The sequence below is a fragment of the Lactuca serriola genome, chromosome 6 (genome assembly GCF_051521515.1).
Source record: "Lactuca serriola cultivar US96UC23 chromosome 6, Lser_US96UC23_V15, whole genome shotgun sequence".
Taxonomy (NCBI): domain Eukaryota; kingdom Viridiplantae; phylum Streptophyta; class Magnoliopsida; order Asterales; family Asteraceae; genus Lactuca; species Lactuca serriola.
The window spans coordinates 138500985-138513948 of record NC_136413.1 but is presented as its reverse complement, the minus strand read 5'-3'; positions in this window follow the sequence as shown (position 1 = coordinate 138513948).

The window sequence follows — 12964 nt, the reverse complement described above, 5'->3', positions numbered from 1 at the left end:
TGAGTAGACATACCATTGACCAAAAAGGTCCCTATACACAAGCAAAGTATACACATAAGAAATGCAATAAATCTAGAGCAGGGAGATAAAATACGTTCAAGCCACAATGTCTGGCGCTGCCCGAGCCTCCTCGGTAGTCAACTGAAATGCGTGGCTCTTCACCGCTAGAGCATACGCCTTAGCAGGGCAGCCATCAGTAATCCTTATTATGGCAGGTGCATGTGCCGCTACTGCTTCTCCTCCTCCCTATAACCTCGGACAATAGGCCTTTTTATGGCCAATATGGTTGCAATGGAAACAAATCAGGCATTTCTTAGGGTAATCCTTGCTCAAGTGACCCGACTGGCTACATGCGTAACACCCTCAACCAGCTATCTGACAAACCCCACCATGCGGTTTACCACACTTGGCACACCGGCCACGGCCCTGCTGGCCCCTACTGGAAGAATATGAGGTCTTAGGCTTTTTATCTTGACCTACTATTGTCTGTGCCTGCTCAGGTTTCCACTTGGTCCGGAACTCCAACTCCATCTCCTGCTTATTGGCCTTCTCTACCATCTCGTTCAGGGTCTTGCACCATGTAAAGCTCATAAACTCACAGATATCATACCTCAACATGGAATGATACCTCTGTTGGATTAGTGTCTAAGTCCATAACTATTTTGGTATGAACTTGACCCGATTGTGCATGGTCCTTTTGGGTTGCCTTCACCAAAGCAACTTGATTGGAGAAATAAATAGAGAGAGAGGTTATTATGATTTATTAATATGCTATAAGAATAATATATTAAAGGAGAAATCATATTTGTTTAATTAATATTGGTCAATAATTAATTAGGAATTAATTTTGTGATCAAGTGTAATTAATTAAACTAGAGGGGCTGAATTGTAATTATGTGATAATTACAAAATAGGGTAAGGATTATCCTAAGGATAGGTTGGACAAATTTAAGGTGATAAGGCCTTAGAATTCGACCATGATAAGGATTCAAGGCTTATCTTATGGGTTGCTTGGTGGGCAAACAATTAGATAAGGATAAGGACTGAAACCCTATTTATACACCTATATAGACAACCCTTTGGCTCATAATTCGTCCAGACCTTCCCAAGGCTTCTTAGGGACCAATTTTTATACCTCTCCTCTCTCTCTTTATATCTTCTCCATTTGCTCTTGGTGTTTGTGAGCCATTAGAGGAGTGACATTTGTGACTCTAAGCTTTCTAAAGTCAATACAAGGAGATTTGGGATTGTTATTGCTACATAACAATCAAGGTAACATCTTAAACCTATTCTCATGTTAATATGATTACTTGTATGCTAGAATTAGGGTTTATAGTCTTGGATAACTTGCATGTATAATAGAGAAACCTAGATCCAAGCATTAGGGTTTGTATGAGCACATAGGATGTTCTTATTGCCAAAACCCATCAGTGGTATCCGAGACTAGCTTGGTTTCAATTGTATTGATGGATTGTATAACTGGAAAATTCGTTTTTTGGGTTTCTGGAGGCTGGACTCGCCGAGTCCAGGGCTGAACTCGCCGAGTCCATGCCTGACTCGCCGAGTCAACTCGTCAGATGGAGGGTATTTCGCGATTTCTTGCTGTATTTGCTTATGGATAGTTACCTTATCATATTAGATCAATATAAATCCGATTTTTTGATATATATGACTATATTTTTGATCTAATTGAAGATATTTATCAATTAATAAGATAATTGTTTCCTTATAAGATAATTGATTAATTATTTTGAGTAAATTGATAAATTGTTTTGCAAGAAATCATTAAATAAATCAAATATGGATAATTATGTGATTAAATGTTAATTTGAATTATTTGTTATTTGATCCTTGTTGTTATGAAATGTTTCATATTTTCCCCTTTAGGTTTTATAGTTTAAATTTGAACCCAAAAGTTTTGTTGTTTTGAAATTTAAATAGTTAAAACCCTAATGTTTTGAAAAAGGTTTCAAAACTTGCCCTCAAGTTTTGGAATTTAAATTTTGATTAAATGGTTTAATTTTGATGTATATTTAAATTCTAAACCCTAATGTGTTGAAATGTTTCAAAACTTGCCCTCAAGTTTTGGAATTTAAAAGTTGATTAAAAATTTAATTAGGAATGTTAAATTCTAAAACTCTAGTATTGTTTTGAAAAAGTTCAAATCACACCCTTATGGTTTTATTAATTAATTAAGGTGTATAATTAAAAGAGGTTTAATAAATCCATAAAAGTTTAGGTTCACAATTTAATTGAATTAAAAGTATAATTGTTAAATTAGACCACCTAGTATTTTGAAAGTATAAAATACACCCTATACTATATGTAACATTAAAAGTCTAACATTATATATATATATATATGTATGAGTAAAAGTCAGTCTTACCGTTAGTAGGCCTCATTCACGAAGCTGGTCTATAAGGGGTGTTTAAGGAAATTGCCTATAAAATGACGATTGAATGGGTATCCACTCTTACCCACCGCACTCTTGACTAGTGGAGGGTCGTTAGCCGAACGGGTAGGATAGGACGAAACCTTCCATTATAAGTATAATAAAGTATAAAAGTAACTAAATGTTTTACAAATTCCCAATAGTAGTTACTTAGGCAAAAGTGAATTGATGCAATTCCATGAAATTACACTTTGTGCCCTTGCGAAGACGTTAGTGGAGCGTGTGTGGTTAACCGGCACACTAAATGGTTCTAAGAAAAGGTAGCAAAGGGTGACTCAATGTTTGTCATAGTTCGGTGGAGCGTGTGTGGTTTACCGGCACATCGAATAGATAACTATAACATGTGAGGGCACCATGTCAGTTTGCATAGTTATTCACACCCGCTTTGTGATCCTCGGCATCCCAGTCACAAACAAGAGGGGCATATCGAGATTTAAACATATCATTGAAAGTTCAATGAATCTCAAAGGATCTAGGAGTTTTCATAGATTTAAAACTTAAATTTCTTTTTCGTTTTTCGTGGTGGAAATTAGTGAATCGTCATTCACTTACCTTCAAATTCTGCAATTAAGGTTACGACATCCCTCTCCCGAGTTGTGGAATATTGTGTTGGGTCCTAGCCTTAGTATTTCATTTGGGTGATTTACTAAGGACTCAATCTATCAACTAACTTGAATTCGTTTTTTTTCTCCCGTTTTGTAGATGTCAAAGTTCGACAACTATGGTTTTCCCATATCCCGTGGAACAAGCTTTCCACATGAAGATGATATTCCACGATTCGATCGAGGAACAAGAAATCATGCTTCACTTCCTCCACCTCCTCCAATTATTCTCCCTAACCCACAAGTTCGAAGGCTTGAAAAGTTCAAGCTCACTCAAGCCCTTTTTGGCAAGTAAACATGAAGAAGGAAAGTCAGTGTGTGCACACGTCCTAAGGATGAAGTCACACATTGATAGGTTAAGAATGTTGGGATCCGTTGTCTTTGAGGAGATGGCTGTTGATTGGGTTCTTCAATCACTTCCTAACTCATATAGTGAGTTCGTAAGAGAGTACTATATGATGAACTGCGACGTGACCCTTATAGATCTCACCTATATGCTTATTGCTGCTGAATCAGCAATGGTTTGGCGCAATAGAAAAGCAAAGTTGATTGGTGAATCTGCCTTCAAGACCTCTATGGATATAGACAATGGCAACGAAAGACATGCTATGATCGAAAAGTTTGATCATAAGAGAAAGGCAATGTTTGAAGTAGTTCCATGTTCCGTTCCAAAAGAGTCAATTTACTTTTATTGCCAAGAGAAAGGGCATTGGAGACGAAGTTGCCCTATTTACCTAAGAGATCTAAGAGATGGGAGAGTTAAAACGTATGGCTTTGCTTTAGGTAAAATCCATTGACTAACTCTTTTAAGCTTCATTCTAGATTCTTAATACATAATGTGATGAGATTACAATTGATGTTTTGTAGGATCGAAGAAAAGAAAGGAAGCTTAAGGGAAGAAGTGAGCAGAATCTAACCGTGAAGAAATGGATTTCGGTCGCATTACTTGAAGATTAGATTATTGAGCTGCTACTTAGCGTTAGAATTAGATTGCTAAGAAATATGTATTAGCATAGTTTTTCAATGAATTGCATTGTAAGGACAAATTTTTATGCAATAAAATAAATTTTGATTTTTATATTATTTATTTATCTTTGCAATGGCGTATATGAAAAATTGATGTTAGAATGCTTCTATTATTAGCAATAATGGATTTGATTCTTAATTATGGAAATGTCCGAATATAGAAAGTTTCTCATCGCCCAAGTTTCAATTGGAAAGAAACTTGGAATCATGCAACTTGGTTGCGCGATGAATGAGAAATTTCATATTTGGAAATTAGACTAATTCATTGACAAAGTGTCAAGTGAAGGACTAGGAGATCGAGTACACAAAGTTGTGTGTTGATCAAAGTCCACCATAAGAGTAAAAAAAAGATATTCGTCATGATTTACTAAAGGTTTAGTAAATATGATTATGCTTATAAGATTAAGTGTAATTCTGAAATTATTGAAAATGTTAAAATCAATAGCAGAACGAATAAAAAGAATCAAGTAGGCAGAAAGATAAAAGTTTCTCCATTCTAAGAAGAAGGGAGAGTACCTTTTATGCTTTATGATAAGTCTTAATGATTAAGAACCATATCTCAGTTAATCCTCTAAGTGAGTCTTAGTACAATTGCATGTCTAAGAAGAGGAATCAAGAATTGAAGAAATGGTTAAATCAATAAGTCAATGATACTTTGTTCTCAAAGTTAAGATTGTGACATTGAGTGATAAGTGTTAAGAAGGTTTATAATGTGACATCCCCAAAATCTCGGCCAGAAAAGACCGATTTTTCATTTATGCTTTTAAATAATTTCATATTAAATCCTTTTGATTTGAAAGAGTTGCGGAATTTGTTCCCAAAACATAACATGATAAAATAATATTTATCAAAGCATTTCATCAAGAGATGCATTTTCATTATATAATCAAAACTCGGGATGTCATGTTCCGATACAGACCATAAAGCATAAACGATAACATTACAAGTAATTCAACAAATATATACATATACAGACTTGTAAACAAAACAACTTGATGATTCAACCATCTTATGCCCTCGCGCCACTACCTGTAATACAAATAAAACTGAGTGGGTCAGGCTTGGGAGCCTGGTGAGCATATAGGGTTTTCAATCCACAATAAATAAATTATATTTAATTTCACCAACCAATCACTATCCCGATTACCCATTCCCGTTATCCTCACTTTACGTCCCTAAAACAACATCTATCTCAAGGGACCTAATCTAGGATTTTCATCGGGACGGACATCACTGCTAAGGGGTTTCCTCAACAATAGATATCCTAAAGGCAACCATGAGGGGGATAGAGTACACCGGTGAACACATCGTTCATAACACCTACAGGTTATGAACCTGCTAGCGTTCCACTAGACTGTCTAGAAAGAGTCTGTGGTCGTTATCCATACTCCGCTGAATAACTAGATCAACAACAACAACAACATCGAGGCCTCTCATCTGTTTATTACACACCAACTATCTACCCATGTTCTACCCAACATATTAGTAGATAAAATATATATTTTCATACATAGATTAAAACATGTATAGCATTTTCATTCAATATATATATATATATATATATATATATATTCCACATAACAGATGAGGCATACCCGCATAACACGTATTTCATAGAAAGCAATTCAGATCTATGAGATGGAAGAGAATGAATATACATTCACACACATAACAACAAAATTATACACATAACACGTATTTCATATAAAATACTTCATAATCATGCGTTAGAAGAAAGTAACAACGCATTCACACATATAAACAACAATATACTTAATACACTCGAACCATACGTCACACCTCCGAACCAGACGGCGGAAACGTCCGGGGGCTGTCGTGATTCAATTGAATACCATCACAATGAATATACATGAAACATAACATCATACAATACCAAGCATTGGAATATTACAACTGGTAGCGTTTACGTTCAGTACATAGTTTCAAAATATTACATTCCCAAAAGTAAATTGTGCGATATTAATTAAACAACAGCAAAACGTCATAGAGTACAATTCTTCCTTCACTTTATCTGTTACCTGAGAATACAAGTATTTTGAAAAACGTCAACATATGAAATGTTGGTGAGTTCATAAGTAATGTTTGAAATCCAATGTTTTGTATCGTTTTGAAAACCACCAGAAAATCCGATATTTTCTGAAAATTATATAGTATAAAAGGTGTGAAGATCCGAAACTATGGTTGTTTGTTTCTATAAATGTAAGAGTACGATTTGTAAAACTCGGTATGTAATTCGTAGGTGTAATAATTGAAAATCCTAGGAAAACCCGACGTTTTCCCATTACTTTGCATTAAATAATTTTATGTTTCGTTATTTCGTTACGACAGGTGTATTCGTTGAGCACCGGGGACGTTGGATTAATTGTGGATTGTGAATTGTTGTAAACGTACATTAATGAAAATGACTAGTTGACAACCGTACAAACGATTCCCTTAGGCGTCATCGCGCTATTCACTTAACCCAACCACCCGGACTCATGTAGCCCCACGAGCGAGGGGAAAAAGTGAGTGCGAAGCCCCAGGTAATTCCCTACGTCGTTCAAGGCTATAGTGAATGCGAAGGGCCCTTAGCCCAACTCGCATTGGTGAATTCTCGACTTTGCTAGCAGTACCGAAGGACCCTTGGGGACCAGCAGCACGTTGCCATTGAAAGTCCTTTTACGCTGTGTTGGATCATGTGAGACCCAACAACTCGTAAGGTTGATGTCTTCAGGCCTAAAGATCAGGTCATTGGGCTACCTAGGCCCAACAAACAAGATTTTACACTTTTGGGCCCAAAGTTGGTGTATCGACGTCTGTGCACTCTCACGTGTGTATTGAATTCCCAAATTTTCCATGTATGAATCGAGTTGTCGTCGTGTTAGTAGTTTCGGATTTGTTATTGATTCGAGACCGAATCAATTCGTTTGATAACGATTTTTGGTGTTGTTGTTTATTGTAATTCGTTGGTAGTCTCAGTGTCAATATTTGATCACAACGGATGTATTGAATTAACATTGAAATTTTTCTGTTTACAGCCCCTCTTTATTTTGTAAATTTACTTTTTCAACCCTTTGAATAAATTAATTTCCGGTTTAGTCCTTAAACCATTTTTCTTGGCATTCTAACACCAAAACTTATTGAAATTGATATTTTTCAGCACGTTTTTAGTTGAAAACAGTTTTAGTCCCTCAAAATACAGTTTTCTCGGCTGTAACCTCTCTTTTTCGCAATTTTTACACTTTTGGCCCAAATTGGAAAAATTTTGCAACTTTGGTCCTCTTTAATTATGAAAAGCATTTTTAACCTTTGAAAAGGACTTGGAACACTAGTAGTCCACTGTTTTATAGAAAAACACAGTTTCAGCCCCTCAAATTGGAAAATTTCGCATATTGGGCCCTATTGGGCCGAAAAGTTCATTTTTAGCCCATTAAGTTTAGAAATTTACATTTTAAACATTCTAAAGTGTATATTTCTGGAAAAATTTCTTTATGAAACTGTTTTGACACTTCTTAACCTCCATAATTTGTATTTTGACATTTTGGGCCCTTAAACTTCATATTCTTAGCATTTTAAGTCCAAAAATGTGATTTTTAGCCCAAGATGTTCATCTAAACCAACTTGGTTATTTTTCTAGTAATGACTTATGTATAATGATATGTTTTAGCACTTGTTTCATGCATCATAACACAAATCTCGATTTTTAGGTCCTTTTGACTAGTTTCAACACCATAAACACACAAAAGTATGTAATAAACATAGAAATCATACAAGGCATACACATAATGATAGATCTACACATTTGCTTGTATTCCCCCCCCCCCCCCCCCCAAAAAAAAAAAACTTATAAAAACCGAAAATAAGGGGGTATGAAGCTCACCTTAGGGTGTGGTTTCGGTTTTGGAGGAGAAATGGAAGAAAGTTTGGTGATTTTCGGCCCTAGCACCCCTTGATAAAGATCTCGGCCTTGAGGTGTTTCTAAGATACAAGATCATGATTTCTCATGAGTTAAGAAGAGATTTTTGATAGATCAAGGAACCTAGATCATAGAATTTAGTATAACCTTACCTTGGAGGGTGATTTTTGGTGAAAAATCTCCTTGGAATGCCTTTAAATCTCGAAAATTTTAGGAGAGGGAGGGAGGAATGCTCTTCAAGACTTAGAGAGGTTTGGAATGAATTTTTGGTGAGTGTAGGAGGGTGTTCGGCCGAGAATGAGAGAGGGGAAGAAGAAGAGAGGGTTGAGTTGACATACATAGATGTATGTTGGTCCATGCATGGAAGTATGGTGGACATAAATGGGGTGGCATGAAGAAGTCAACTCCTTTCTTCTTGGGCTTGTCTTGGGCCGAATTTTGGAAAGAAAAAGAGAGTATTGGGCTTTAATGCCCCTAAGCCTAATATTAGAGTTAGGTTTGATGATTGTAAGATATAAGTGTGATTTTTATACTTTGATGGGCTAGTTTAAGTTAACTATGGCCCATAGGTGAGGGTACTTTTTCTTCATTTGATCCTCGCGTTCCCACGTGAATTCTGGCCCACGCTTCGCGTTCCACCGTACTTTCACGATCGGGATGCGACTTTGCTTAGTACGCTTCACCTCCCTGTCCATGATTTCAACCGGCTCTTCAACGAACAGGAGATTCTCATTGATTTTGATCTCGTCAAGGGGAATGACGAGTGTTTCATCCGATAGGCACTTCTTTAGATTAGAGACATGGAACACGGGGTGAACACTATTTAGCTCTGCGGGTAGCTGCAGCTTATACGCCACTGGACCTATTCGGGCGACGATCTCAAAAGGTCCAATGTATCGTGGGTTCAGTTTTCCCCGTTTTCCGAAACGAATAACCCCTTTCCAGGGTGAGACTTTCAACAGTACTCGATCCCCGACCTAAAAGTCTAAGGGCTTTCGTTGTTTATCGGCGTAGCTCTTTTGTCGGTCACGCGATGCTTGTAATCGAGCTCTTATTTGGACGATCTTTTCCGTGGTTTCACGAATGATCTCCGGTCCTGTTAGTACCTTGTGTGATGTATGCGTTTTTGCTAGTTGGGTATCACCTACCTCAGCCCAACATAACGGTGATCTACACTTACGCCAGTATAGTGCTGCGAAAGGAGCGACCTTGATGCTCGAATGATAACTATTGTTATACGAGAATTCGATTAAAGGTAAGTGGGTATCCCAAGACTTCCCAAAGTCTATCACGCATGCGCGGAGCATGTCTTCGAGCGTTTGGATGGTTCGTTCGCTTTGACCATCCGTTTGAGGATGATAAACGGTGCTCATGTCGAGATGAGTTCCCATTGGCTTATGGAGTGATTGCCAAAAACGTGAAGTGAACCTACTGTCCCTATCCGAGATAATAGACACTGGTACTCCGTGGAGTCTCATGATTTCTCGAATGTATAAACGCGTCAATCTCTCCATCTTGTAGGATTCTTTGATTGGCAGGAAATGGGCAGACTTCGTCAGTTGGTCGATTATTACCCATATGGTGTCTAGTCCATCCGACGTTTTGGGTAGCTTGGTCACGAAATCCATAGAAATCCCCTCCCATTTCCACTCAGGAATTACCGGTTGTTGTAATAACCCTGAGGGCTTCTGGTATTCCACCTTTACCTTGGCACACGTAAGGCACTTACTAACATAGGTAGCAATTTCTGCCTTCATGTTAGGCCACCAGTAGTGTTGTTTAATATCCAAATACATCTTGTCTGAACCAGGATGAACGGAGTATCGCGTCTTATGGGCTTCCTTCATAACTACCTCTCTAAATCCTCCGATTTTAGGGACCCAAATACGGTTCATGAAGTAGTATACTCCATTCTCCTTTGCCTCTAGGTTCTTCTCCATCCCGCGCAGTGCTTCACTTGCCCTGTTTTCCGCTTTCATGGCTTCCGACTGGGCTACCGCAATTTGAGTGACTAGGTGAGATTGAATGGTTATAGAGAGAGTTTTTGTATGACGATTTGAGTACTCCTTCCGACTTAATGTGTCGGCTACCACGTTGGCCTTGCCTGGGTGGTATTTGATCTCACACTCGTAATCGTTTAATAATTCAACCCAGCTTCGTTGCCTCATGTTCAACTCTTTCTGGTTCAAGATGTGCTGGAGACTCTTGTGGTCCGTAAAGATGGTGCACTTCGTACCGTACAGGTAGTGCCTCCAAATTTTCAGAGCGAAGACCACAACTCCCAATTCCAATTCATGGGTCGTATAATTTACTTCGTGCGTTTTTAGTTGGCGAGATGCGTAAGCTATCACCCTTCCACGCTGCATGAGAACGCAACCTAAGCCCTGATTTGACGCGTCACAGTAGACCACGAAATCTTCTGTTCCCTCCAGTAGCGATAGTACCGGGGCGCTACAGAGAGCTTGTTTCAGGGTTCGGAATGCGGCTTCTTGTTTGTCCGTCCATTTGAATGGTACGCCCTTTTGTGTAAGAGAGGTAAGTGGCTTGGCGATCTTAGAGAAGTTTTGAATGAATCTCTTATAGTAGCCTGCTAGACCCAAGAACTGACGGATTTCCGTAGGTGTTGTCGGGATTGCCCATCCTTCAACCGCTTTGACTTTAGAGGGATCCACATGAATTCCATCTTGGCTAACTACATGACCTAGGAAGTTCACACTCCGGAGCCAGAACTCACACTTGGAGGGTTTGGCGTATAGCTTTTACGATCGCAGAGTTTCTAGGACTTGTCGGAGATGTTGGCCATGCTCTTCTTTACTTCAAGAATAGACGAGGATGGCGTCGATGAAAACAATGACAAAGTTGTCGAGGAATGGTCGACAGATTCGGTTCATTAGGTCCATAAATGCTGCATGGGCATTTGTCAGACCGAAGGGCATTACGACAAATTCATAATGTCCGTAGCGAGTTCGGAAAGCGGTTTTTGGAATATCCTCTTCTCGGACTTTGAGTTGATGGTATCCGGACCGTAGATCTATCTTAGAAAAATAACTAGCTCCTTGGAGCTGGTCAAATAGATCATCGATTCGTGGGAGTGGGTAGCGATTTTTAACAGTGAGTTTATTTAACTCTCTGTAATCGATGCACATTTTAAAAGATCCGTCCTTCTTTTTGACAAAGAGGACTGGAGCTCCCCATGGCGAGTAACTAGGGCGGATGAATCCTTTGTCCAAGAGTTCGCTGAGTTGGTTGGATAATTCCTGCATCTCAGCAAGAGCTAACCGATAGGGTGATTTAGCGAGAGGAGTTGCTCCTGGAACGAGGTCGATTCGAAATTCCACTTGTCTCTCCGGGGTACTCCTGGAAGATCTTCAGGAAACACGTCTGGGAACTCACATGCTACGGGAATGTCTTGAACGTTAACCTCTTCCTTGGTCTTATCAACTATGTGAGCCAGGAACGCCAAGTTGTTCTTTCGTAGATGTTTTTGTGCCTTGATGCACGAGACGAGGCGAAGGTTCATACTAGGTTTGTCTCCGTAAATTACTAGGGTTTCGTGATTGGGAAGGCGAAGGCGAACGGCCTTCTCGTGACACAAAATTTCAGCATGGTGGGGGCTTAACCAGTCCATGCCAATAATCACATCGAAACTCCTAACTGATACAGGCATCAAGTCTATTCGAAAGACGTGTTGATTGAGGGTTAGGGTACATTCGATGTAGATTTCCCTGGTAGATTCGGTTTTCCCATTGGCCATTTCCACCGTAAAGGTTTCATTTAGCTTCTGGGGCTGTTGTTTTAATAAATTCTTAAACTTATTGCTTACGAAACTTCGCTCAGCTCCGGTGTCAAATAGGATGCATGCATAAGTGTGATTTAGGGGAAACATACCGGTAACAACAGCGGGGTCCTGAATCGCCTCTCCCTGACCCATGGTCAGCATCCTTCCTGTTCCTCCGTTTCCTGGATTGTTGTTGTTAGGGCAGTCTCGGCGGAAATGCCCAGTCCTTCCACACCCATAGCAGGTGTGGCTAGACCCTGCATTGTTGCCGCCGGTGGTGACGTTGTTGTTGTTGTGGTTGCTGTTTCCCTGTTGTTGGTTCTGGGGAGGGTAAGCCCTGCAGTACTTCGCCGTGTGTCCCCTTCGGTTGCAACTAGTGCACTGTAACTCCTTGCATTCTCCATGGTGATGGAAACCGCACTTGTTGAACTTGGGAAGATTACCGGAATAAGGTCTTGAAGCATTTGAAGCAGCTGAGGCTGGAGCATGTGGTGCGGCTGGAACCGGTGCGGTGACAGCGTTAATCGCCACTGTCTGCTGCTTTTTTGAGGTCTCGGGGCCCTGGCGCCCCTTCCTCTTATTGTTCTTCCCCTTCTTGCCATCACCTTCCTTCTTTCCTTCAGCCTCCGCTGGCTTCTCACCCTTTTTGTTGTTATGGTCATACAGCTTCTTTGCCAATCTTTTTGCACTGTCATATGTTTCGGGGTTTGCAGCTATCACATTTCCTTGAATTGGTGATGTTAGTCCCCAGATGAATTGCTCAATCTTCTTTCCTTCCGAGGTGATCATACCCGGGCACAACAGAGATAGTTCACTAAATCTCGATATGTAGGCATCGATATTCGCATTCTGCACAGTGAGGTTCCACAACTCTTGCTCCATTTTCTGAATCTCACCTCATGGGCAGTATTCAACCATCATCATTTCTTTCATCTCCGCCCATGACATAGAGTTGGCTACAGGAAGTGTCATGGCTTCCACATGTCCGTTCCACCAGGTGAGCGCTTGATCGACAAAAGTGCAGGCCGCGAACTTCACTTTCATCTGCTCAGGACAATCACATATCTCGAATACCGACTCCACCTTCTCGATCCATCGCTTCAGAGTGATCACTCCTCCAGTGCCGTTAAAAGTTTGTGGTTTGGCATTTGTAAAGTCCTTGTAGGTACATGTTTTAGTAGGTCCTTGAT